A 24,932-nucleotide genomic window follows, 5' to 3' on the forward strand; every position below is an offset into this window, starting at 1 on the left:
TATATAAAAATCCCTTTATTTAGGAAAAAAATTGTACCTTTACAACCCCTTTAATTCTGTTCTGAAATTATTAATCCATCATCAATTGGGCTTCTTATGTACAAGCAGTGTAAGTACCTTAATTTGACCTGGAATGTGAGAGGAAGGAGCAGGTCAAGGAACCAAAACATTCATGTGCTGACCAGAATCATGCTGATGGGAAGAGAAAGTAGAGTGACCATATGAGCTCATTGCGGTGCTGCTTTTCCTTTCACTGTCCAGTCACAGCCTGGGAGGGTCAAAGACTGCCTTGTTCCAATACTCCGATGTCATATTAGCCCAATTCAAACCCATCATCAGCTTCCACTTCATTCCACCCAGCTGTAAAAAAAATGAATAGGGACAACCAGAATATTTGATATCCATGGAGATTTAATGTTGGTGTCCTCAGTGATCAAAGGGCTGAGATATGTTATGGCTGAAGGTTGTATAATGAGCACATATTTCTTCCTACCCTCCCCAGTTCCCTATATAAAATGGCAAAGCTATTGAGATATTTTTTTTTTTTACATGGGCTGTATACCAACATTTCAAGTAAATGCTGACTACTGTGGTGGTCTTTTTAGCATAAAACTTTTATCAGCCAGACTGGAAAAAGTTTGCCTTTATGTTGGTTCTTTTCTTTTATCCCATTCCCCCTTTCTTGCCCTTCCTTGTGTAAATAAGCCCTGCTCATAGGATATAAAGCCACCGTACACACAGGCAGAATGTTGAAGACATTTGTGGAACAAAAAATACCAGCCGACATTCTGCCTGTGTCTGTCTGACAGAAGCGTCCGACCAACGGAGTGATCTGTCACCCCCTGCCCCCCCTGTCGAAACACAACAGCTCAGTGGGGGGAGGTCGCCGAACTAACCTTGCATAGTACAGCTTTTAATTTTTTTATTTTTTCGAGCAAGTCACAGGGTTGCACGAAAAGAAACTAGCAACTGGTAGAAGAAATTTGAAAGCTCTCGTTGCTGACTACACTTAATGAACATGCTAGCTATCTGGCTCTAATGCTGATCCTCGATCTTCACAACTCCTTGTGTTACTGACCTAACAAGTTTGTAGATTGGGAGTACTGACTTCTGCCTTCTTTTGGTGCATTCTTCTTCAAGAAGATGGTCCATGACCATCAAAGTTATGGATTCAGACTGCAAAACTACTGGCATGTTTAACAGGGTGTTGGCAAAGGCATAAATAACAAAGTTTACTGTAATTGGGCATCCTCGGGTTCCGATGTCTCCAGGTCAGGGGTGTCCAAACTTTTTTTTCAAAGAGGGCCAGATTTAATGAACTAAACATGCGTGAGGGCTGACCGTTTTGTCGGACATGCTTTGAACCATTAGAATTCAGTTTAAGTGTGTTCGTTCGAGCAGCTAATACACTTCCCAACAAGAATTCGCTTGCCTTTGTGGCTGTGAGTAAAGAGATGAACGTGTTATTTGGATATACTGTATTTATTGGCGTATAAAATGCGCCTTTATTTTAAGAGGTAAGTTTCAGGAAAAAAACTTAAAATTTTAAATGAAGAACTGTGAAGCAAAATAAGGGTCAGTGCCCATCTGCAGACCCACCATTGCCAGGAATGCAGCACCCACCATTGCCAGGAATGCAGCCTGATGCCTATCCATCTGCAGCCTTGGAGGGGGCATGATGAGCACCAAAAGATTACATACAGGAAAATCTCCTGTTTACACGGCAGCCTCTGTAATAGAAAGTCCCACCTCCTTTCAACAGAACAGTCATCCAATGGCAGCGCAGGAGACGGGACTTTCGATTACAGAGGCCACCCGTAAGCAAGAAATTCTCCTCCTGTATGTACGCCACTCGTCCCGCCTCCTCCCTGTCCCCTCCAAGGCAGCCAGCAAATATATCTTTTATGGCCCCGGCGCTGGGAGATCGTTGTGGGTCACGAAAGTTATATGTTTCCAAATAACCAGACGGGCCTTTGAAAACCCAGAACGCGGCCCGTGATTGGGCCCCCGGGGCAGACTTTGGACACGCCTCCTCCAGGTAGTCCTTAAACTTTAAAGGAAGTTGACGGCTGGCTTACCACTGTCTACCTCTTTTGAGTCTTCTAGTTGTCATAAGGCTGTATTAGATAGACTGCTTTCCTTCTACACACCTAAATGCATCTTTTATTCCATTAAGTAACTGATAATTCATGTTTCTTATTTAATATGGAATGTTTTGCCAGCGGTTCTACTTTTAAAGTTGAATTCCAGACAATCAGTTCAGTACACAGTACTGTTTCCTCTGCAGAAAGATTTGTGTATTCTTTCCATTCTGAGATTTACACAGTCAAGCCACATAGCTTAGGCCTTTCTGCCAAGGCAGAAGACCCGCTTTTTTTGCTGCTGCACTTAAAGCGTAACGAAAGGGCGAATACTTACCTGTCCAACTGTCCCTCGTTGGCACATGCATCTTCTAAGTGCTGGGCTTTGGGCCTCTTCATTGGCCAGCAGGGGGTAACTTCAATTCTGCTGTTGCGTAGGAGGCAATTATCCTGGCACTTGGTGATGGGCCCAGCACTGTATGTTGAGCTGCACATGCACAGCTCAGTCTACAACACTGGAGAACACAGAGCAGGTAGATAAAGGCATTTCATTGCAGAAGAGACTGTATATGTGTCTCCTGCAAAAAAATCTTGCCTGCATGAAGTGGTTGTAAACCCCGTTCATGAAATCCTGAGAAATCGAAGAAACCTTAAAGTGGAACTTAAGTTCCTGCGTTAAGCAATACATACTGTGTCCTGTCCACCCCCAGTTTGTGACTGGACAGGGAAGGGGAGAAGCAACACATTGATGGACCCATCTCTGTGTGATTCTGTTCTCTTCTGCTATCTGCATGCTCTGTACACTGCAGTGTAACTAATTGGCTTCTTGTGGTGCTTCTCCCTCCCCCAGATTGAGATCTGCTTTACTGAAACTGCAAAGGACTAATACCAGACCACATTTCTGTACTGGGGGGGGGTTTGGGAATGGATACTTTTTGGCTAGGTTCACACTGGTGCGAACAGACATGGCACGTGATTCGCACTGCATTGCTGTGCAGATCACATGCGATGTCTGTACGATGCAAATTCAGCCATACGAACTGGCTGGAAATCTCTCTTGCATCAAAATCGTGCAGGACCCTTGTTTGGTCCGCACTAGAATCGGATCACATGCGTGTTCCCATCCATGCTATACAATTACTGTACCATTTGACAGTTCACATTGCAATCTGCGAACCCATCTGAAGGTGTCATTCACTTTCTATTGACACCCACTGTGGTTCGCAGAAGAGTGACATGCCATGCGGGAACCCGCACTGGAATCGTGCTGGTTCCTGCATCGCATATGTGTTCACCCAGACTTGGTTGTAAGTGGGTGTAACCCTAAAAAAAGAGAATCTGTTACCTTTTTTATAGCAGTTTAAATGGCACAGTCTAATCTGCTCCAATCTAAACTGTAAAAAAAAAAAAAAGCTAGCTGATCCTGCCAGTTCCTGTGTCCCATGCTGTGTACTAATTACGGTAATCAGAGCTGCTAAGCCCTGATTACTGTGGTCAGTTTACATGCCTGTCAACCGCTGCTCTGCTCTTTCCCTGCCTATCAGCTTGGAGTCTGTGTTTGTGTCTCCCCTCCCCCCCTTCCTGCCGCTGTCAGAAGATTTACCTTTACAAATTTCACTGGGAGCCCCCTCTATTTTATGCAGCCATAATGCCCTGTGTAAAAAACGATGCCATTAAATACCTTTTTTCAGATAGCTTCAGGCCAGTCACGTGACCCGGCCACGCTACACGTTCTATCCAGGGCTACAGTGGGAGAGGCTGAGCAGCCAGCACGGTGGTTACGTGGCCACCTGGCTGACATCCGTGAGATCTCGGCCCCTCCCGATGTAACCTTGGATCAGAGGAGATCCACTGGGAGTCACGTGGCCTGAAGATCTCTGGGGGGAAAAAAAAGGTATTTAGAGGCTTTTGTTTAAAAAATTATGCATTATGGCTGCATAAAATAGAGGGGCTCCCAGTGACCTTATTTAAGGTTACAAACACTTTAGGATGTATTCATAAATATTGATCTGCATCAAATTGCGTTTTTTTTATCTGCTTGGAGTTCAGCTTCAGCCCATAAATACAGGCAAATTGTTGCACCAGGCATTGATTTTGGTTTATTAAAACTGGTTCCCAAAGATCTCTTTGTACCTGCTGAGAAATTGTTCTGTGTGATAAAGTGTAACCGTTTGACACATCCTATGGGATGTGCATGTAGGGTTAAAGCAAAAGGGTCATGAAATGTGTTGGCTTGTGCTTGGGAACCCTTATGTATATGTCATCTTATGATGAGGTATGGGCTTTCATTTTTATATTGACCCTGCTGGCTATACAACTTTGTCCACCGAAAGGTGAACTACCGATTCCACTTCCTGCTGGAGATTTTAAGCAGCAATGCCAAGAATGTCCTCAGGTGTTTTAGACATTTCTGCTTAAGTGCCTCTTCTGGAAATACATTTGTGAGATTACTGTCCCTTCTGGAGTGTTCTGAAGCCTGTAACCATAGAGATATGTGATCGTATAAAACTGTGCGCTCTTTAGATACCCATGTAAAACGGAAGAATTTTCAGTCGCCCCCAATATGCTATTCCATTGCAGTGGTCCCTTCTTTATTTAGGCTTGGTTATTTATACTATTTTTAGTCTTTTTTTTTTTTCTCTCTTTGTATGTCAGGAGATTTATTTTATTCTCTATGAATTATTTATCATTGTTCAGAGCGGAATGGATTGATAATTTTTCTCTTATTAATGGCCACATGCTTGCCTTTAGCCCTTGACAGAATTGGTTCATGTCCTGCGATGCGGACACTGGGTTATATCAAAGCAAGGGATTCTGAGAAGGCATCTATCTGCAGTAAATAATAGAAGGACCGTTTAGTTTTTCTCTGTTATACATCAGAAATTGGAGAAGCATGAATGTTCCCTTCAGGCACAGTGTGGGTGCCGAGTCTCAGCAGCTGCCGTCCCTCTTGTTACTGGAGTGGCTTATAGCTAATTGAGTCAACAAAAAAGAAGCCCTACATGTTTTTTATTGTCAAAAACCAGATCCAATTCATTTAAATAGATATGTCTAGTAAAAGAGCACTTATTGAATCAATTTATAGGCTCTTTTCCTTACTGATAATCAAATGACCTATATATTTGTTTGCAAAGTTAGTAATCGGAGATCGGCCCACCTGTTATCCGTGTAACAAATGGTGCTACTGGTTTTTGTCAGTGTCCAAGAATGGTTGCAATACCACTACATTCTATTGGTTGAAATAATGGGGCAGATTCTTAGGAAATGGAAATTAATTTGAAAAAAAATATTTAGCTGCATATCTGAACACCCTTTTATCATTGCTTTATTCTTGCATATTGTGCTCTGTCCTCATCAGGGGTTTGCCTTTTTTTTTTTTTTTTGTATTTAATGCATTTGTACAAATGATTTTTTTGATTCAGCCCTCCTAAATCCACACAAGTGAGGTGGATTAAAGTGGTTGTAAAGGCAGAAGTTTATTTTATCCTAATGCATTCTATTCTAAAAAGCCTTCTGTGTGCAACAGCCCCCCTAATGCTTACCTGAGGTCCCTCTCTATCCAGCAATGGCCACGAGTGTGTCTCAGCCTTCCCAGATTCTCCCTACTGATTGGCTGGGACACAGCAGCGACGCCATTGGCTGCTGTTGTGAATCAGTCAGCTAGCCAGTCAGGGGAGAGAGGGGGACAGGTCGGTGCTCTGTGTTTGAATGGACTCAGGTTTCCCCATAGCAAGCTGCTTGCTGTGGGGGCACTGAACTAAACAGGAGGGGAGGGATCCGAGAAGAGGGGGATCTGGCCTGCTCTGTGCACATTCACTACAACAGAGCAGGTAAGTATGACATGTTTGTTTTTTTAATAGAAAAAAAAAAAAGACTTTATAATCTTTTAAAGTGGTGTTCCAGCCCCAAAAAAAATAAAATTAAAAGCCAGCAGCTACACATACTGCAACTGCTGGCTTTTAATAAATGGACACTTACCTGTCCTGGAGTCCAGCGATGTCGGCACCCGCTCCGCCGGCATTGACGCGTATCCTTTCCCACTGCCGGGTTCCCTACTGCGCATGTGCGAGGCCCCACTTTTGTCTCCTATTGGCACGGCAGGCAGGGGAGAAGGAGGGAGCCCCGCAGTGACGTCACAGCTCTGCGGCAGGGACTCCCGGAAGTGGGAAAGGATACCTGTCAGACGGGTATTCTGTCCCCCCTCCCCCCGAAAGGTGCCAATTGTGACACCGGAGGGGGGAGGAATAAGATGAGTGGAAGTTCCACTTTTGGGTGGAACTCCACTTTAAGGAATCCCCCCGCTGGCACTTTGTATCCTGGAAGCAGGACTCTCCGCTGTCAGTACATTGATCAGTGGCTGCTGAACAGGCACGCTTTACTTGGATTGAAACTTGGCGCGTTCCTGCGGAGTCAGAATAATTTTTATCCATCTACTGGTATGGTTGGCTTTATGCCCTGTACAACTGAAAAAAAATCTTTTTGAGCAAAAACAGTTCATTTTAGCGTTTGGAGAATTACAGCGAGTTTTGAAGATATGTAAAAAAAATGTTTTAAAAGGGTAATTTTAACCACAGATCTGCCACATCTCTATCACATTGAAAGGTTTAGCGTGTACTGGCTGCTAATATTGATAAAAGGTGTAACTTGTAGTGATCCTTGACTTTTAAAGGAAGGGACCCAGTTAAACGTCTTTTTTTTTTTTTTTATTGAAATATACCTTTCCTGGCTAGCGCATGCTTTCTCAAATTTTTTTTCCTCTAAAATACTGCCATTGCTGGACTTTTTTAGATTGTAGGATGTGTCAAGACAATGCTGATCGTTAAAGGAGAGCAGGCTGCTTTCCCAGCATAGCTAGAAAACTGACCATGTGGTGTTCTGCCTAGTGTGGTCAGTTTTTTTTAAAGGAAAGCAGTAGGACTGTCGGAAACACCAGGGATTTCACACAGAGAAAGCAATAGAACGAGAACAGGTACTTTTTTTTCATACAAGTACATGGTACAGCAGACACATATCAAGAATATGAAATGTTGGGTTTACCTAATGTTGTCAAAAGGTAACACTGCAAAGCCTTTAGATGGGTCTTCAAACAATGAATGATCTCCCTAGAACTATTGCGCTTTTGCGGTGATCTCTATCTTGTGATGCAATCACTGTTTGCATGGGGGGGGGGGGGTTGTGGAACATGCAGTGCACTCAGGTCTGGCCACCTAATATTACCATGGTGTACTTTCTGCAAAAATGGGATGTCCACGGCAATAGTAGTTCTTTAGAGGTGGACCAGCGTTGTGGCCTTCTCAGAACCACCACTCAGACACCTCTCTCTTAAAGGTGGAGTGGCTATAGAATGATGTACGCTGACACCCAGTGATCTTAAAAGGTACCTGGAAAGCTATAAATATGGAGGCTGCTATTGGCTTTACTTTTTGCTTGCTTGTTTTAAGTTGGTTACTAGGTATACATCCCTTGAACCTTCACATTTAAAAAAAAAAATGTCAAAGTAAGCAATGGCAGCTAAGGTATCACTATCTTTACAGGTACATTTTGAAATGGAAATATGACCAAAGCTTTTTTGTCATAGGAGTCCACTTATTTGCTCTTCTGCGATCCAGAATCTGCTGGCGGCAGGCAAAAGTCTGCTGTTAGACATGGCAAAGCCGCTCCAGGCTCTGGAAGGATCCCAACCATGTTGTAGGGATGCACCCAGAAGCCTGACTGCTGGACTTGGCTCTCAGTCTGCGGATGAGAGCCGAAGCCAGCTGCGTCCAATCACTCTCCAGCAGAGCGGAGAGCAATAACTGACAGTCACTGCTCTCTGCTTTGAGCCAGGCAGAAAACTGAGTGATTCAGGCCCCGTTCACACCTAGGCGTATATACGCCTGTAGTGTGAATGCCGCTGCCGCCCCGACACGCCAGAGGGATGCTTTAGCATTGCCCTCTATGGAGATGGTTCACATCTCCACGCCTGCCGCCTGCAAAAAGGTCCCGGACCTTTTTTTCAGGTGTCTTTCGGCGTTCGGCTAGGAGATGTGAACCATCTCCATAGAGGGGGTCACAGGCTGCATTCACAATCGTGGCGTTTTATCACCGCTAATCGCGGTACACAACGCCGCTATTTGCGGCCGCAATTCGCGGGACAAAACGCAGCAAATCAGTACACTATAGTGTGAATGCAGCCTAACAGTTGTGGGATCTCTCAGTTCTCGGTCTTAGAGCTGACATGGGACATCTGCAGTTTCACATCATTAAAGTGAGTATTGAGGTTTTTTTTTTTTTTTGGAAACTCCATAGTTCTCCTTATGTAGGCACAGATGACACATTTTTCTGGATGTCTGGTTTTCGAGATTTACCCAGACAATTTGTTTTTCAGTTTAGGGATTGAAAACTGTTTTGCCATTAGAAAAGATTTATACTGTATTTGTTTTTGTTTTTTTTATGTTTGAATTCCCTCAACCAGGATAAGGCAACATTAATAGTCCAGCTGTGGTGAAGCTACATGCCTCTGAGATTCGTGCCCATGGATGTCAGTCTTGCAATGCCTCATGTAACTGTTTCACAACCGCTGGAATACCAAGGTTGCCTAAACTAAGCAAGTCTATTGTCCACTCTAAATGTTGGCTTGTAAGGCCTTTGAGGAACTGAGTTTGACTATGATGGTGTATGATAAACTAAAGCCTGTCATAAATTGCAAGAGTTTTGGCTGATTCCTGCTGAATGGGCCAGAATTTACACCATGAGTGGCCCTGTTGGCATCACCCAACTTTCAAGTCCATTTTTTTCAATTGACTTTTATCATAGCAGTCAGGTGGAAAATTGTCAGCTGAATTGTCGGTGTTCTGCCGTGATGTGTCCCCCTGGCGGATAAAGACCACCCTGGGATGCGCAGGCGAAACACTCTAGCTCCGAAAATTACAGAACATGAAGAGCTGGGCATGAGCTGGAGACTGCGTCTGCGCAATAAACAGGGCATAGTGACAGTCGTTGCCGCACGCTGCCGATGCTCACTCCACTCTGCAGGGGGGGGGGCGTGTATATTACAATTATATCATGTAAGGGGCGGATGCCACAAAGTCACCCATCAACCGTGCAAAACTCGCCCCTTTCATACACCCGCCCCCCCATCAGACGGTTTTTAATAGTAATACCTACGCCACGGGGGGCGTGTATTACTATTATATCGTCTGTAAGGGGGGGGCGGGTGTATGAAAAGAAGGGCGAGTTTTGCACTGTTGATGGGTGACTTTGTGGCATCCGCCCCTTACACGATATAAGTGTAATATACACGCTCCCCTTGCAGAGTGGAGTGAGCATCGGCAGCGTGCGCCAGTGTGTGGCACAATATTGTGGTCAAGGCACATGCGCCGTGTCCAGGCGATTAAGAGGTGTGTTGAGGGTGTTCGACAATTTTCGTAGGTCCGCTGCACCTGCGCAGGACAGAGCGGGCAAAATCTGCCGGGGGACAATTCTCGGCTGGACACCGGCTGTCCGAACAAAATAGAATGCTGGAGAGATTACTTTGTTCCTGTTTAGTGTAGATGGAGAAATGTATACATGTACATCTATCCTAAGTGTTCTGGCCGTCAAGAGTTCAGTACTAAATGTCACTGGAAAGGTAACAAGTCTAGAGTTTTGCCTTTTTGTTTGGTGTTTTTTCCTTGTTTGTTTTGACTTCTTGTTTTGCTGCCCACCTATAGGTGGGTATGGTGCTGTTTGAGGGCGTACACATTGCCATGGGAATTTTAATGCAATATTCAGAGATTGACAGGGGGCTCTGACTGTAAAACTCTCCCATACGAGTGAATGGCAGTGTCTCCAACTACCAGCCCAACCCATTGGCTTTCAGTTCAGGCGCGATCCTGTGATGCAAAAACTGAAAAAAAAAGGCAAAGTGTTGCCTCCTAAATGCAGGCAAACCTCTTTTCACTGTCCTCTGGAAAGCAGCCCAACTCGGATCGCTTTTTAGGGAACATTACACACTGCTGCTAGTGTGAAAGGAGCCTTACATTGTTCTTGTGGACTTTCAACCTAGTAGTTTTCCTTTTTTTTTTGCAAGGTACATTGTGTCTTTAAGCAGCTGCGGAGGTTGTTCCATTAAAGTGTTTTGAATGAGAGCAAGAGGGAGAGCGAGCGAGTGTGTGTGTGTGTGTGGGTGGGTGGCTGTGTGCGCGACTATTGGCAGAACTCTCAGTGTGACAGCGGATGGGAACAGCTGGGCTCTGCCCTGCTTCGGAGCAGCTTGTCGGAGCAATTATCTTGGCAAAGGAAAGGCAGCCAGAGTCCATAGCAATCCATTCACAAGAAGAGCAAAAATTGAAAAGGGGAGGGGGCTAAATTTTAAGGCAGTTTGGCAGAAAAAAAAGAAAAGATGTGAAAAAAAATCCAGCATTTGAATTGCGTTGAAATCGAGCTGCTCCTGCACATGACAAAGATGATCTCCTTCATAGGTTGGAATAGCTGATTTTCATCAATCAGCCTCTCGCCCCCTCCTCTAACGGTGAGTGGAAGTCATTTGTATGCAGCGACCGTCACTTCATCCCTTCCCTGTTCACTGATTGTTTTATCCCATTCATAAACTCGTGTCGGTGATGGCAAGGCCATTTCATGTTTTCCAAGCCTCTGGTGGTTAGAGAGTTAAAATGCCTATACACAGCAAGGATGTTCTCGCTGGCTCCAGGGAAGACAGGCGTTCTTTGTGTTATATTTTAGATGCTTTGCGTATGTGTCAGGTTATGTATGTTCATTGTTGCTGCCAATACATTTGTTTTTCTGGAAGGGGTAAGAAAAATGAAATGCATGTTTTTGTCGGCTTGCTTAAATCTAAGGTGATCCATTTGTTCCAGCAAATGAGACATTTAAACATATTCTTTGCAGTAAAAGAGCGTTGCTATGTCTGTCAGCAGTGAATTTCAGCTAAAGAGGTTATTGGAAAAAAAGAACAAATTCTTTTCTTGCCATTCTCATTCATCCCTCCCTCCCTCTCTCCATTCATTCATGTGATGGCGTCATTGATGTGCCTTTGGCATTATAGGGGATTCCCACCGTCAGATGCATTCAGGATCTGCTGCCAAACTTTGATTAAAAAATATGCCCCTTTTCTCCTGCTCTAAAGACAATACGGATTGGTTTAAACAATAAGTACATGTGTAGTGATTGTCATTTCCCAGAATCTCACAGATGACTGCCACCAATGACACTATGCTGTGTGCACTCTTTGTTGTGCTTTGTTAAATGGGTTGTGTCTGAAATGCATGGTAATCTGACTTGAACAATTAATAATTTGCTGCAGCAGGTATACTATTAATATATTTTTCCGTGTAACGTCATTAAAGAATTTTAGGTATGTAGTTCATGAATGGATGTTTGATTTGGCGTTGGTAAGAGGTAGGTATATAGTGCACTACAGCAAAATTTTCCGCACATTCATTTAGGAACTGCTGCACATTAAACTCCCCCATTACAGAGATTAGAGAATAGGGGTATAAAAATAGAAAATGAACAACCTTGTCATGGTGGACCCTTCATCGGAAAATGGCAGTTGTAGAATGGAACTTAAGTCCGCTTTTAGTAATAGAAGTCTCAATTTTCTTATGTCATGAATGCTGCTTGGTTGATATCGAGACAATGCTTTTATTTTTATTCCTAAAGCCCCTTATTCAGTATCTGCTTTCCCTTCAAATTGTATACGTAGTGATTCCATCAATTTTTTTGTGTTTTTTAATGTTTTCTTATTAAAGTGGGAGTTCAACCAATTCCTTTTTTTTTTTCCCTTAGCTTCCTGCTCGTTTTGTCTAGGGGAATTGGCTATTTGTTTTAAAATATGATCCGTACTTACCCGTTTTCGAGATGCATCTTCTTCCGTCGCTTCCGGGTATGGGTCTTCGGGAGCGGGCGTTCCTTCTTGATTGACAGTCTTCCGAGAGGCTTCCGACGGTCGCATCCATCGCGTCACTCGTAGCCGAAAGAAGCCGAACGTCGGTGCGGCTCTATACTGCGCCTGCGCACCGACGTTCGGCTCCTTTTGGAAAATCGTGACGCGATGGATGCGACCGTCGGAAGCCTCTCGGAAGACTGTCAATCAAGAAGGAACGCCCATTCCCGCAGCCCATACCCGGAAGCGGCGGAGAAGATGCATCTCGTAAACGGGTAAGTACTGCTCATATTTTACAACAAATAGCCGATTCCCCTAGACAAAACGAGCAGGAATCTAAGGCTAAAAAGTGCCCTCTAAGGGTGAACCCCCGCTTTAAAGTCTGCCTTTGGTGGACCCAAGTCATTTAATGAAGTTCTTATCAGATTGCAAGTTTACATTTAGCATTCAAAATTGTCTGTTTTGGTGGCAACTCTACAAGCCATACAAGTATACTGACAGATTGCAAAATGTGACTTCGTTTTCTCCCACCTTGTTCGCTGCTTCTGCCTGCCGCTAACAAATGTCTCCCAAAATCTGCCATGTGCCGAGTCCTCATCTTGCTTCTGTTTTATTTTTAATTAGGCAAAAAAAAGACACCGACAACTGCTAACAGCCCTCACAACCCCCTCCTGCTCTTCATCCCCCACAGCCACCTGCTTATCCAAAGCACATTCCCACCATCCTTCACAGCAATTCGACATTTACCTAGATTCCTAGTCTGAGGCTCTTGACTGAATGCAAGGGGCATGGGCCAGCTAAGGTGGCAGATGTGATCTGGATCTGTTATGCATGTTTTTAGTAGCTTGTTCACAAAAAAAAACTTCTTGTGGATTTGTGATTAAAACATGTGATTGAATATATATCCTCCTCTTTATTATTTAAAAAATAATTATATAATCTTTTTAATAGAAGAGCTTGTGCCTTAATAGAAATGTTTGCATAAATTGCAATGCGAGAGCGGTTTAGACCTCTAAATATAAACCTGTTAACAAGTTTGCCCTAGTTTCTAAAGCTGGGAAGACTGCTGATAAAATATAATTTGTGTTATGCCTACCCTACTTTAAAGGATAATTTGTAAACTCCATATCTTTATATATATATATATATATAATCTCTATCTATCTCTCTATCAGGGATATTCAATTAGCGGACCTCCAGCTGTTGCAGAACTACAAGTCCCATGAGGCATAGCAAGACTCTGACAGCCACAAGCATGACACCCAGAGGCGTGATGGGATTTGTAGTTTTGCAACATCTGAAGGTCCGCTAATTGCATATCCCTGAATATCTATCAAAGAAAATTTTAGAAATAATATTTTGCACTGCATTTATACTGGCCATACATTAGAAGAATGGTTTCATGACCAATCCATTATCACATTTCAAGTAGAGAATATGGATTTTGCTGGGGGAATTGAAATATCGTGTTTATCGGCATATAACACGCACCTACATTTTTAAGAGGAACGTTTCAGGGAAAAAACTTTAAACAACTTTGAATTAAAATGGGTCAGTGCCCATCAATGCAGCCTGATCAATTCCCATCTGTAGCCTGATCAATGCCCATCTGCAGCACGTATCTCCAATGCAACCTGATAAATGCAGCCTTATCAATGCCCATCTCATCAAGCAGCCTTATCAATGCCCCTTTTTTACTCCTGTTTGGCTCTCTGCAGTCACACACAGTCCCGCCTCCGCCATTGGACCAGCTCCTGTGATAGACAGAACACTGGTCCAATGCCAGTGGCGGAGGTGGGACTGTGTGTGTGACGTGTGATGACAGCTTGTGAATTCTGACCTTTTGTCCCCCCTCCTTACCTTCCATTGTATATCGGCGTATAACGCGCACCCGCGATTTGCCCCCTATTTTCAGGGGAAAAAAGTGTGTGTTATACGCTGATAAATACTGTAATTCTAAATCTGAGTACCTGGCATTCGTTACCAGGGCTGAAATCGAGGGAGACCATGGTGATTCAGACTTATCAGACTGTTGCCTGCACACGTTTTGTTGGGAAACCTGGGAAAGAGGCACAAACTGATTACATGAGTGCTCTGTTGATCCTTTTCCGTCCAATAAGCACACTGCGCTGTGTTTTTGGCAAGATTTCTTAGCCAGGCTGTTCTTCTGTTGGAGTGTAAGGTGCTGAGGTGCCTGGACCATAAAACAGGGTGCACAGAATTGCAAATTGTGGGACTGCTTGATGGATGTTTCTCTTTCTCTCGTCCTTCCCCTTTTTATGTTTTCATTCCTTCAATCCAGAGTAAGCGGGAGTCTGTTCCAACTCCCACCCTTGTTTGCAGTAGCATGTTCGGAAAATGGCTACATGTAGGTCCTAGATTGCATATTTACTCTACATGCATGGCTGTGGGGAGTAAAGGGATTCCATACAAAATGTGTGCATTTAGCAAATACTGGTAGTTTGAAATCATGTTTGTTTGTAGTTCTGCAAACTATCCCTGTCCCCCACCTAAAAAACACACAAGAATTGGTCAGGGGCCTGTTTTATATTGCTGCAGTTATAAGTCAGCCATAGATTGATTGAATATTGCTGAACCATCCGCGATTCGAACCAAGTATGGGCAGGCTGAATGTACCCAAGTTGATCCAACACTGACTGTCGATGTGGGGGGGGGGAAGGAGTCGAGTCGAGTGATTTTTGGGTTGCAGGGAAACAATATTGCCAAGTCTATGGCTGACTTTACTTAAAGCGGGGGTTCACCCTATTAAAAGCATTATTCTAGCATTACATTCGGCATCGTAGCGCGAGCTACAGTATGCCGGTCTTACATTTTTTATCCCCGTACTCACTGTGCTATTGTACATTGAAGATTCCGGGGAATGGGCGTTCCTATGGTGAGAGAAGGTGATTGACGGCCGGCCCTGGCACGTCACGCTTCTCCGGAAATAGCCAAAATAGGCTTGGCTCTTCACGGCGCCTGCGCATAGCCTGTGCGCAGGCGCCGTGAAGAGCCGAGACCTACTCCGGCTGTCTTCGGGGAGCGTGACGTGCCAGAGCCGGCCGTCAATCATCCTCCCTCTCCATAGGCACGCCCATTCCCCGCGGGAGTCAGAATCTTCAATGATCGATAGCACAGTGAGTACAGGGATAAAAAATGTAAGACCGGCATACTGTAGCTCGCGCTACGATGCCGAATGTAATGCTAGACTGATGTTAAGGAGGGTGAACCACCGCTTTAATATGCACGAGAGGAGTGGATTTAAAAACAAAGTTGTGATCTTCTGACTGCTTTTTTCTGATTCTTATCTACCTGTCGTGTGTTTTGTATATGTGTGTGTGTGTGTGTGTGTGTGTGTGTGTGTATATGTGATAGAGATAATATATATATATATATATATATATATATATATATATATATATATATATATATATATATATATATATATATATATATATATATATATATATATATATATATATATATTATTATTTTTTTTGGACATACTTTGTATTTGCTTGGAAATACTTGAGTGCATCTACAAGTTGCATGGTTTTGTTACATTGACAGTTGTTATTGTGTGTTCTTTTGAAAAATTGCATCGTTATAGATTATTTTGTGTCCTTTCCTATGGGAATAGGTGGACAGGAGTGTGTGTCTTTTTGTTCTTCTTTATTTTAGTTTTTGTGGTAAGGGAAAGGCTAATTGAAAATGTGCTGATGTTTGTGATTCTTGTGAAATGCTGCCCTGCTGGAATATCTGCATTCTCCTCCTCCTCTCCGAAGCTGCATAGCATCTGTCCTGATGCATCTACGTCAGCTGGGATTTCCGTCTGTGTGACGCACATTGGCAACCTGAAACGAAAGATGCAGAGGAAAAACTGGGAGGGGATTGCTGTCATGGGTTGTTGAGGAGATTTTCAGCAAAATTCAAGACCAAGATCCCCTATAATGACCTTGACGTTCTTGGAAATGCCCCTTCGTGACTAAACCTTCATTTAACTGCAAAAAGCCTGAATCTTTTTCCATGTAAGCCAAAATGGGAACCCCCGTGGAGGATATCCCTATGTCTTGGTTGCCAAGTGACAGATGTGTGACGTCAATGGCAGTTCCCAGGCTAAAAATAAATGTGCTGTAACCCATTAAATGCCTGTAGATCTGCAATGCAGTCTCCAGTGATTTGCAGTTATTTCCCAGGTCTGAACAAGTTAATGTAGCTAGGAGCGTTAGTGAATAGATGAACCTGGACTATCAGTGTGATTGATTACTCTGAACCCTGGAGGAAGGAGGCGTTGTATGATATGTTCTTGTGGCTTTGTCATAAAAGTGACCATATATTTTTCTGACACAATTCATCCCCTATCCTGCTTAATTATTATTATATCACTATATATTCTCAAATAAAATATTTACATTACAACTTTTGTATTTGGCTAATTATTGAAGTCCATAGTGCAGCCAATAGAAATGCATGCTGCCTTTTTCGTGGACAATGGCTGTGTGGTTGCCTTCAGATTTCAAGCTGTATTTTTGTGCAACAATGGAGCAGCAGAAGCAAAAAGCCTATTTATATAATTGTATGAATTGGAATCCTTGTTCCCTTTTCAAATCTGCACTGGAAGCTGTATAATTTGATTTGGGCAATAATTATTTCTTTGCACACATTTCTTACATAGGAGCCTTACTGGCCATGCAGGTAATGCTCAGTGGGTGGCCCTGTCTGCCCCCTTCAGATGCTGGCACTGTTTTAGTATTTTTACTACACTGAACTAACTGTATCTATGGAGAAGCAGCTTTATTACCTTTTGAACAAGAAGTGTGCAGGGACTACAAAACACCTTTCCCTTTCCTCCATCTCCACTACATTGGGAGGGGTGGGTCTGTAGTCCAGAGCTGAACTAGGCAGGACTACTAACCTTGCTGAAGATAAATCCAGACTTCAACCTTCTCTGTGTGCATTTGAAACTGCAGCAAGTCAGCGCTCACCTAGTTTCTTGGCTGGTGGATGTCCTACATTCTCTAACCAATGCCCCCCCTGCCTTTCTGTCCATGCCCCACCACTATCATTCATTGGATTTCAGTTCTTTGAATAATGGAGGAACAGAATCGTATGTGGTTGTTACCTGGGAAAGTCTGCATGCATTGCAGCCTGCCTAGGAATACCTATCGCCTTCATACTGGCCATCCCCCATTAAGACTTTTAAATAACATGCATGTTCTATTTTTCTGGAATCTCAGAGTTGCCCACAACACCTCTTCTCGGGTCATCTGCTGGCACTGCTGGCTACTTCTGTTTTGCAAGTTCCCCCATAGCAAACTGCATTCTGTGGGAGCACTAGTGTGGGCTTCATCCTGAGCCATGCTCCCTGCGTCCATAGACACAGTATGAGTTGCTCTGCCCCACCCCATTCTCTCGTCACAGAATTTCGCTGACAGCAATGTCTCCCGCTGCTACAGTAAGGCCAGTGAGAGTGGGGAGAGAAGACAGCCACTGCAGATGGGCACAGCGCTTGATCGAGTGAGGAATTGGACAGGTGTAAGGGGGCGATACTGAGATCTAAACTTTTTTTTCTAATGCAGAGAGGTAAAAATTGTTAGGCTTTAGAACCACTTTAAAGAGGAAGTAAACCCTGCAAGGCAAAGGCAGCGGCTGCATCTCTGCACGATTCACTTCCGCATATCGCGGCTCCAGCGCTGTGACTGGCCAGAGCCGCGATGACGCCACTCCCGTGCATGCGCGCGAGTGAAACCACTAATGGCATGATCGCCGCTGGTAACGGCACACTCAATGCGCCTGCGCGCCATAGACATCGGCGTCTTTCTTTTGCAAATATCTCCTAAACCGTGTAGGTTTAGGAGATATTTGTTGCACCTACAGGTAAGCCTTAATCTAGGCTTACCTGAAGGTTAAAGTGGTCTGTATGGGTTTACAACCACTTTAAATATTTTTACAAATCCTGAAGAGCCAGTCCACTGTTTTGCATCAGCGCTGAAGGCTTTTGAGAGGGGTATTGAGGAAAAGTACTTTGGTTTCAGGATTGCCATATATAGCACACTCTCAGCCCCTCCAACCAGCCTTGATCTGCCTACATTGTATAGAGGAGCCTATGGACCCAGTGATGAATTTCACTGGGACTAAAATGAGGTACAGTGAGTGAGTGAGTGAGTGACTTATATAGCGCAGCAAATGCGAACTTAATCGCCTCAAGGCGTAATATGTATGTAATAAAACAGAAGGGAGACTAAACTTCAGCTTTAAATCTGCGTAGGGCACTGGAAACAAGGCAGCACAGGATTTCTTCTTTTATTTTTAAGTGCACTTTCCAAACTGATCTATCGTAATGCTTTCATCAGTATATTTGCCAGGCCAAAAGAGTGCACATAAGAATTCATTGATTGGGTTTGCATACACTTCAATAATTACCTAGCCCTGCTGCTTGTGCTGCCTATCTCTACGGTTTGGAAGAGCTAAGCTTGCTGTAGAATCTTCATCGCCTGACACTTTTCTGGGGGTTGTCGGTACTCGGTTCACCATTTTATCTGCTAGCCTGTATGTAATTGCAGTAGGGACTTTGGATTTATCTCCCATTATGCATTTTGCAATTATTTGGTACACGTACACAAGGATAGCTCCAATAACGTCCTACATGGTGCCATTGAATGCAATCCCTAAACATCTGTTGGTTTTCCAGCAAGACCGTCTGACAAAAGCTGATCATTAGACTGGCTTTTGTTGAACCATCTTAAACATACTGAAAGTTGGACGGTTCCTGGTGACAGGGTGTAAAGCTATATTTATGCACTTAAAGGAGGGCTTAAAAAATCTCAGGCGCCAGACCGCCATGGTGACTATAAATTGCGCAGGGATGCACGGTTCCTTTTGTCCGACGCCCGGGACATGTCGTTTTGGATACCAGGCAGTTTACTTGTTGGATAGAATCACTCCAGCGGCTGTGCATGGTGGAATGAGAGCAATAATTCTAGCACCAGATGACCTTCGTAACCCTAACCTGTTGACCTTTTAAAGCCTTGCGTATGGAAAATATGGGGTACTGAGGTTTGACGCCATTTAATGGGTGCACGCAAATTTAAAGTTTGACATATTGGTATCTGTTTACTTGCAATCTTGTCTTTTGTATTTGACCAAAACATTGGGTAATTTATTGTTTTTCTGCCCCCCTAAAATAACTTTTAACTTTAATGTTTTTTTAATGTTTTTTTTTCTAATATATTGCGATTCCTAAACCTTTGTAGTAATATGTGACGAATTACTGATATTTTGTTCTCTATAGGGCTACATAAGAGAAGGGGGTTTTTATCGTAAAAAAAAAAAAGTCTGAGCTGTGCCCGTCTGTAGCGAGAGACTCCCCCTGCATTCACAGGACAGATATAAAAGTTGAAGTTATTGGCTGCTACTAATCAAAACCTGTGAGCAGGTGGGCGAGGCTGAGCTGCGTTTTGCGTGTATCAATGGGTGCGCACAACCTGTCTCAGGACTGAGTTTGCACTTGTGCCACCAAAGGAAGCGACTTCCTATGGTGGCACATGGAAAAAGAGGAGGAGCCAAGAGTTCTGACAGTGGATCCTAGAGCAGAAGGATCGAGGTATTGGGTAAATATAACCTCTTTAACAAAAAAAAAAAAATCTCAACTGCTTTATAGTGGCATTAAACCCAAAAGCAAACCTTTTACTGTGTTGCAGCTTACTAACTTGGATGCGATGGCTGCATTTAGTTTTCATGTTTAGGCTTTCTTTCCCTGTCACCTGATGAGCTAGCCAGGAAGTCTGTTTTTGTTATAGTGAAGACATGCCATTTACCATTGACATGGGTGCCTAAAATGATCAGCTTTTATGTATATTAAACCTTTCATCACAAAAGACAACTGCTTAACATTTGAGCTGGAGTTTGGCTTCAATTTGTTGGTGTATTTAAATCTTCAAGTACATCTAACGCTTGCCTCCAGAATGGCAATGCTGCTGTTCCAAGGTGTTACTGTAGCCCCTTCACTCAGAGTGGGGGCACTCTAATACAGGAGGTGTTACTGGTCAGATCTCCAGGAGAAAAAAGCCTGAAAAGGAAAGCTAATGCAGCCACCACATCTAATGATTGGTAAGCTACAATATATTATATTTTTGAGGTTAATATACTGCTTTAATGAACAACTATAACCACCACTTCAATGTTCTATTTCCTGGACTAAAAGAGAGCAAATAAGACGCGCTACTTGTATGGATTTTATACACGTTACACTGTGAGTTTAATGTAGTCCTCATCTTATTGGGCTGCATAGATTGCAAATGGGTTGTTTTATTTTTCCAGAGCTTTTCTCTACAAGGATCGCATCTTAGCTGGCTGCTCTTGGTGATAGAATTGGTTGCCACGGAGCTTAAATTCTGATTGGCTTGTATCATCTTCCAGTAAGATTAAAGAACTTTATAATGTCATCAATGTAACCTTGTAGTGTAGCATTCTCCTTTCTGCAGTTGGTTTTGGAAAGATTTTAAGGCAAGTTAATGGTATGAGCAGCACATTTGATTTCTGAATGTGTCGCTGCTTCTCCTCCTTCCATGCAGCAGCATCAGCATTACATAAATACAGGAAGTCGCTCATCTTCGTGCTTCTCAAGTGGCCTCGGGCACTGGAAAAATAGCACTGGGTTAATACATATCCTCATCCTGTGCTTCCCTTCATATGTAAACCAAGATGGGCACCTCCAGATACTTGCTAAGTGTTGTTTAAAGGCACACTCCAGTTTAAACTGCAAAATTTATGGCTGTAAACCCAGTGAAGCGACTGGCCTATTTTTATCTTGATGCATTTTATGCATTAGGATAAAATACCTTCTGTATGCAGCTGCCTCTGTCCCCCTAATTCTTACCTGAGCCCCATTTCAATCCAGCGATGTTACACGAGCGCCTCAGCTGTCAGGGGACTCTCCCTCGTTGACTCAGATGCCAGCTGCTGCCAATGAGGAGAGAGGAGGTGGTGCCGAGCCGTAGCTCCATGTCTGAATGGACACACAGCCTTCGGCTCGAGGGGCCCCATAGCAAGGGGCTTTTTCTGAAAGCAATGCATGGTGGTGGTAGGTGCCTTAGTAAGTTGAGGTGCCATTCAAAATAAATGGTTGTCATATGTCCGTTAAACACCTACAAACCACTATTTTGCTACAGGTAAGGTTAAAGTGAGTATTTCATAATGAGCTAGTATGCTATGCATACTAGCTCATTATGCCTTTGTCTTGCAGGTTTTTTTTGGGGGGGGGGGGGTTACAACCACTTTACCACTACTTTACCACTTTACCATGGTATATAATACTGTCCTCAGGGTATTGCTTTGGCACTGTAGAACTTTTAGAATTCTTTCCTAAAATTCAAAGGAAGAGGCAGGTCCTATAAATCATCTGCCCATCATTCATTCACAGAACGCCACAGAGAAAAGATTTCTACATTATGCAGCATGTAAAAAAAAATATGCGCTTTTAGTGCATCATTTATTTATATTTTCAACATGTTTGTTGTGATTATATCTCACTTTTGTGGTGCCACTGGACAATTTACACTGTAAGAGCCGCTTCACACAGGCGCGACTCGTCAGGCCTGACAAGTCGCGCTCCGTTCTGTACTATGCAACCGTTCTAATAGGAGCAACTCAAGTTGTGCTGCCCCTGTGTGAGCGGCTCTTATGGTGGAGGGGGGCATTTTATTTATTTTTATGTTTTTACACATTCTTCCTTGATTTTTACACTGTGCAGTAGCCATCTGGATATGGGACACATTTCATTACAAGTAAATTATGTCTCTGGTGCTGTATAGCAAAAAAAAATGCACTTTGAGTTCAGGTCAACTTTAAAACATATATTCTGAGCAATGGTCATGTAGGTAGTTTACAAGTAAAGACATCTTAACACAGTTAAAATGTATTTTGACAATAATGGATATATTTCACTCATTAAATTCTTCTATATAGCAACCTTTTTTCTTTCTGTATGATGCATTATTACAAATGTAAGAGATTGCTTTCTAGTAAAATAAATAAATTAAACCTATTTTAAAGCAAGCCTTTCTAGGCTTCCGGTGCTGATTTCCCATTATTCAGATGCTAATTTACTGAAAATCATGCTGACTCTTGTTTCAACACTTTGAGTCACTAATGCAGGACTAGTATGCAGATAATGACATCCAATACTGATTCTAGGCCAGCAACGCAGCATTTAGTAATGGCCACCCCAATATTTTTTCTAGTAAAGGTTCACTACTGTCACAAAATTAAACTAGTTCAGAGCGGTGACTTTTCTCTAAAACGAACTATACTTTCCTGAAGTCAGGTCCTGGTATGCCTCTTGAAATTACTGCAGACACCTCTTCTGGATCCTGACAGGACCCACTGCTAGAGAGGCATTAGGAAGTGACGGACACCTGAAGGACCCACATTCTTTAACCACTTTCAGTCCAGGCCATTTCTTGCATTCCTCTCCATGTAAAAGGCATAATTTATTTATTTTTGATAGAAAATGACTTTGAACCCCCAAACATTACATTCTCTAGGGCCTCATATATATAATATATGAGGCCCTAGAGAATAAAATGGTGGGCATTGCATATTTTTGTCACATTTGCACAGCGTTTTTTTAAACCATTTTTATTTTATTTTTTTAATTACACTTTAATGGATTTTAATACACAATGTAATACCCAATTGTTTGGTATAATATAAAAGAATGCCAAACATGTCATGCTTTAAAATTGTGTCCGTCCGTGAAACAGCCTGAATTATAGCACCTAAATATCTAGGCATCTTTAAAAGCCTTTACGAATCACCAGTTTAGAGTTGTACAGGAGGTATGGCACTAAAAACGCCACTAAAATTATTAGTCTCGCTCTGATACCCAACGTGTGGTACAATCGTAATTTACATATGCGTGCATGTTCGCTTGGAGAAGCGGGGGCGCTTTATTTTTATATTTTTAATTCAATTTCAATATTTTGTGTTTGTTTTTTGTTTTTATACTAACTTAATTGCTATTACAAGGGATAATCAACATCTCTTGTAGTAGCATGGCCTGTGACAGGTCCTCTTTATGGAAAGATAGTGGGTCTATTAAATCCTAGATCTCTCCTCTGGCCTCCAATGCAGTCAATCAGACACCAATTGGTCTGACCAGCTGATTCCCTGGCTGGTAACGACCAGGTAAACAAAGACCCCAAACAGGAAGTGACAAAATCCTCTTTGCTTCCTGTTTCTGACATCACACAGTGGGAGGAATAGCATCTGTTTATCTTACTGTGTGCCTAGAGTTGGATGCACTGGTCACAGCCTCACCATGCCTCTTCGTTTTTTTTTTTTTTTTTTTTATTAATCCACAGGCTCTTTAGCCGCTCGGATTACTTTTACTTTGTGCAGAAATCACCAGCCCTAAAATAGGATATTTTGATAATTTTTGCAGCGATGGCTAAGAGATCACCCTTCCTGTCCAAGGATGTTTATGAACATACCCTGGACAGGAAGTGCTTAAACAGATTGTCACTTGAGCGCAGCTTAACCACTTCAACCCCTTAGGATGTACCCGTATATCCTTGGGTTGAAATGGCTATACCGCGATGTTTGCTCCTGCAGGTATCAGACCAGTATAAAATTTCAACCAGCTGAAAATGCTGCTTGATCACTTCTACAGAGCGAAGTGGGTTCGAAGTAATTTTCTAGAAAAAAATGCATGAAGTGTCAGAAATGGCCTGGGTAGTCACTTTGTGTGTGTGTGTGTGTGTGTTGGTGGATTTTATTTTATTTATTTTATAATGCCATCAGTTATACCCCTTTCACACGGGAACGGTTTGTAGGTGCTATTGCGCTAAAAATAGTGCCTGCAAACCGACCCTAAACAGCTGCTGGAGCGGTGCGCTAGCAGGACGGGAAAAAAGTACTGCTAGCCGTATCTTTGGAGCGGTGAAGAATGGTGTGTATACCGCTCCCGCCCATTGAAATCGATGGGACAGCGCGGCTATACCACCCGCAATACGCCTCTGCAGAGGCACATTGCGTGCAGTTTTAACCCTTGCCCGCTAGCGGGAGTAAAACTGCCCCGCTAGCGGCCAAATAGTGGTAAAGCACCGCTAAAAATAGCGGCACTCTACCGCCACCGCACCTCCTGCCCCAGTGTGAAAGGGGCCTTTAGAAATTGATGTGGGGAAGATAGGTGGTGCCTGGAGAACAGCTTTAAAGTGGTTGTATACCTCAGCCATGAATGAATAACAAAGTGTGTGTGTGTGTGTGTGTGTGTGTGTGTGTGTGTGTGTGTGTGTGTGTGTATGTATATATAATACAAAATGTAATCGCACTGCGCCTAAAATTCACGTGTGAACAGGGTTTTACTGTATTTTTCTGCCTCCTTGTAACACCCTCTCTGTACAACCATGATGTAGCGTCCGGTGACGCCAGAAATAATTCTTTATATGTGACCATCAAATTATATAATTCTTCGATGTGAGTGTTAGATGTGAGTATTCCGGTTTATGATCCCGATTTTTTTTTTTTATGTGGTTTTATACTGTTGTATTTAACTTGCAAATATTGGTAATGGTATTGTTGAATAGGTATCTTAAAGCGGGAGTTCTGCTGGAAAACGTTTTTTTTTAAAGAAGTTTTTGTAACACTGATGGTACAACGAAAATTGTACTCACCAGTCTCCTGCTTGCAGCCGCTACCAAGACGATTTCCCCCAAAAGAATATTTTATAAAAATCGATGATGGACATTGCCATCTTGACTGCGGGCACTCTGAAGCCCTCCTGAAGCCCTTCCGGGATGCAGTGATTGTATCAGGCGCACGCACAGTGTGACGGCGAGCAGCGCCGTCAACACTGCGCCGTTGCTAGGACAACGGCCGGCAGCGTCCTGAAAAGGACACTCCCCGCTGTGACTAGCAGACAAGTTACTAGTCACGTGACCCGCGAGATATCGCGGGATTTTCTAACACGGCGCGTCTCCTGGGAT

General features: G+C 43.1%; 1 protein-coding gene across 15 annotated transcripts in view; it reads left to right on the forward strand.

Moving 5' to 3' along the window:
* The window catches only part of R3HDM2 (R3H domain containing 2), a 172,165-nt gene that overhangs the window by 52,058 nt on the left and 95,175 nt on the right, over positions 1-24,932 (forward strand). Inside the window, exon 1 of one of the 15 annotated variants that reach the window (XM_040340928.1) lies at positions 10,245-10,572. The exons of the other annotated variants lie outside the window; for them this stretch is intronic. The gene's annotated coding sequence lies outside the window, so the exon portion shown is untranslated. Of the gene's footprint in view, positions 1-10,244; positions 10,573-24,932 lie in introns of those variants that run through there. 15 annotated transcript variants of the gene reach the window in all.

The sequence above is a fragment of the Rana temporaria genome, chromosome 2 (genome assembly GCF_905171775.1).
Source record: "Rana temporaria chromosome 2, aRanTem1.1, whole genome shotgun sequence".
Lineage (NCBI taxonomy): Eukaryota > Metazoa > Chordata > Amphibia > Anura > Ranidae > Rana > Rana temporaria.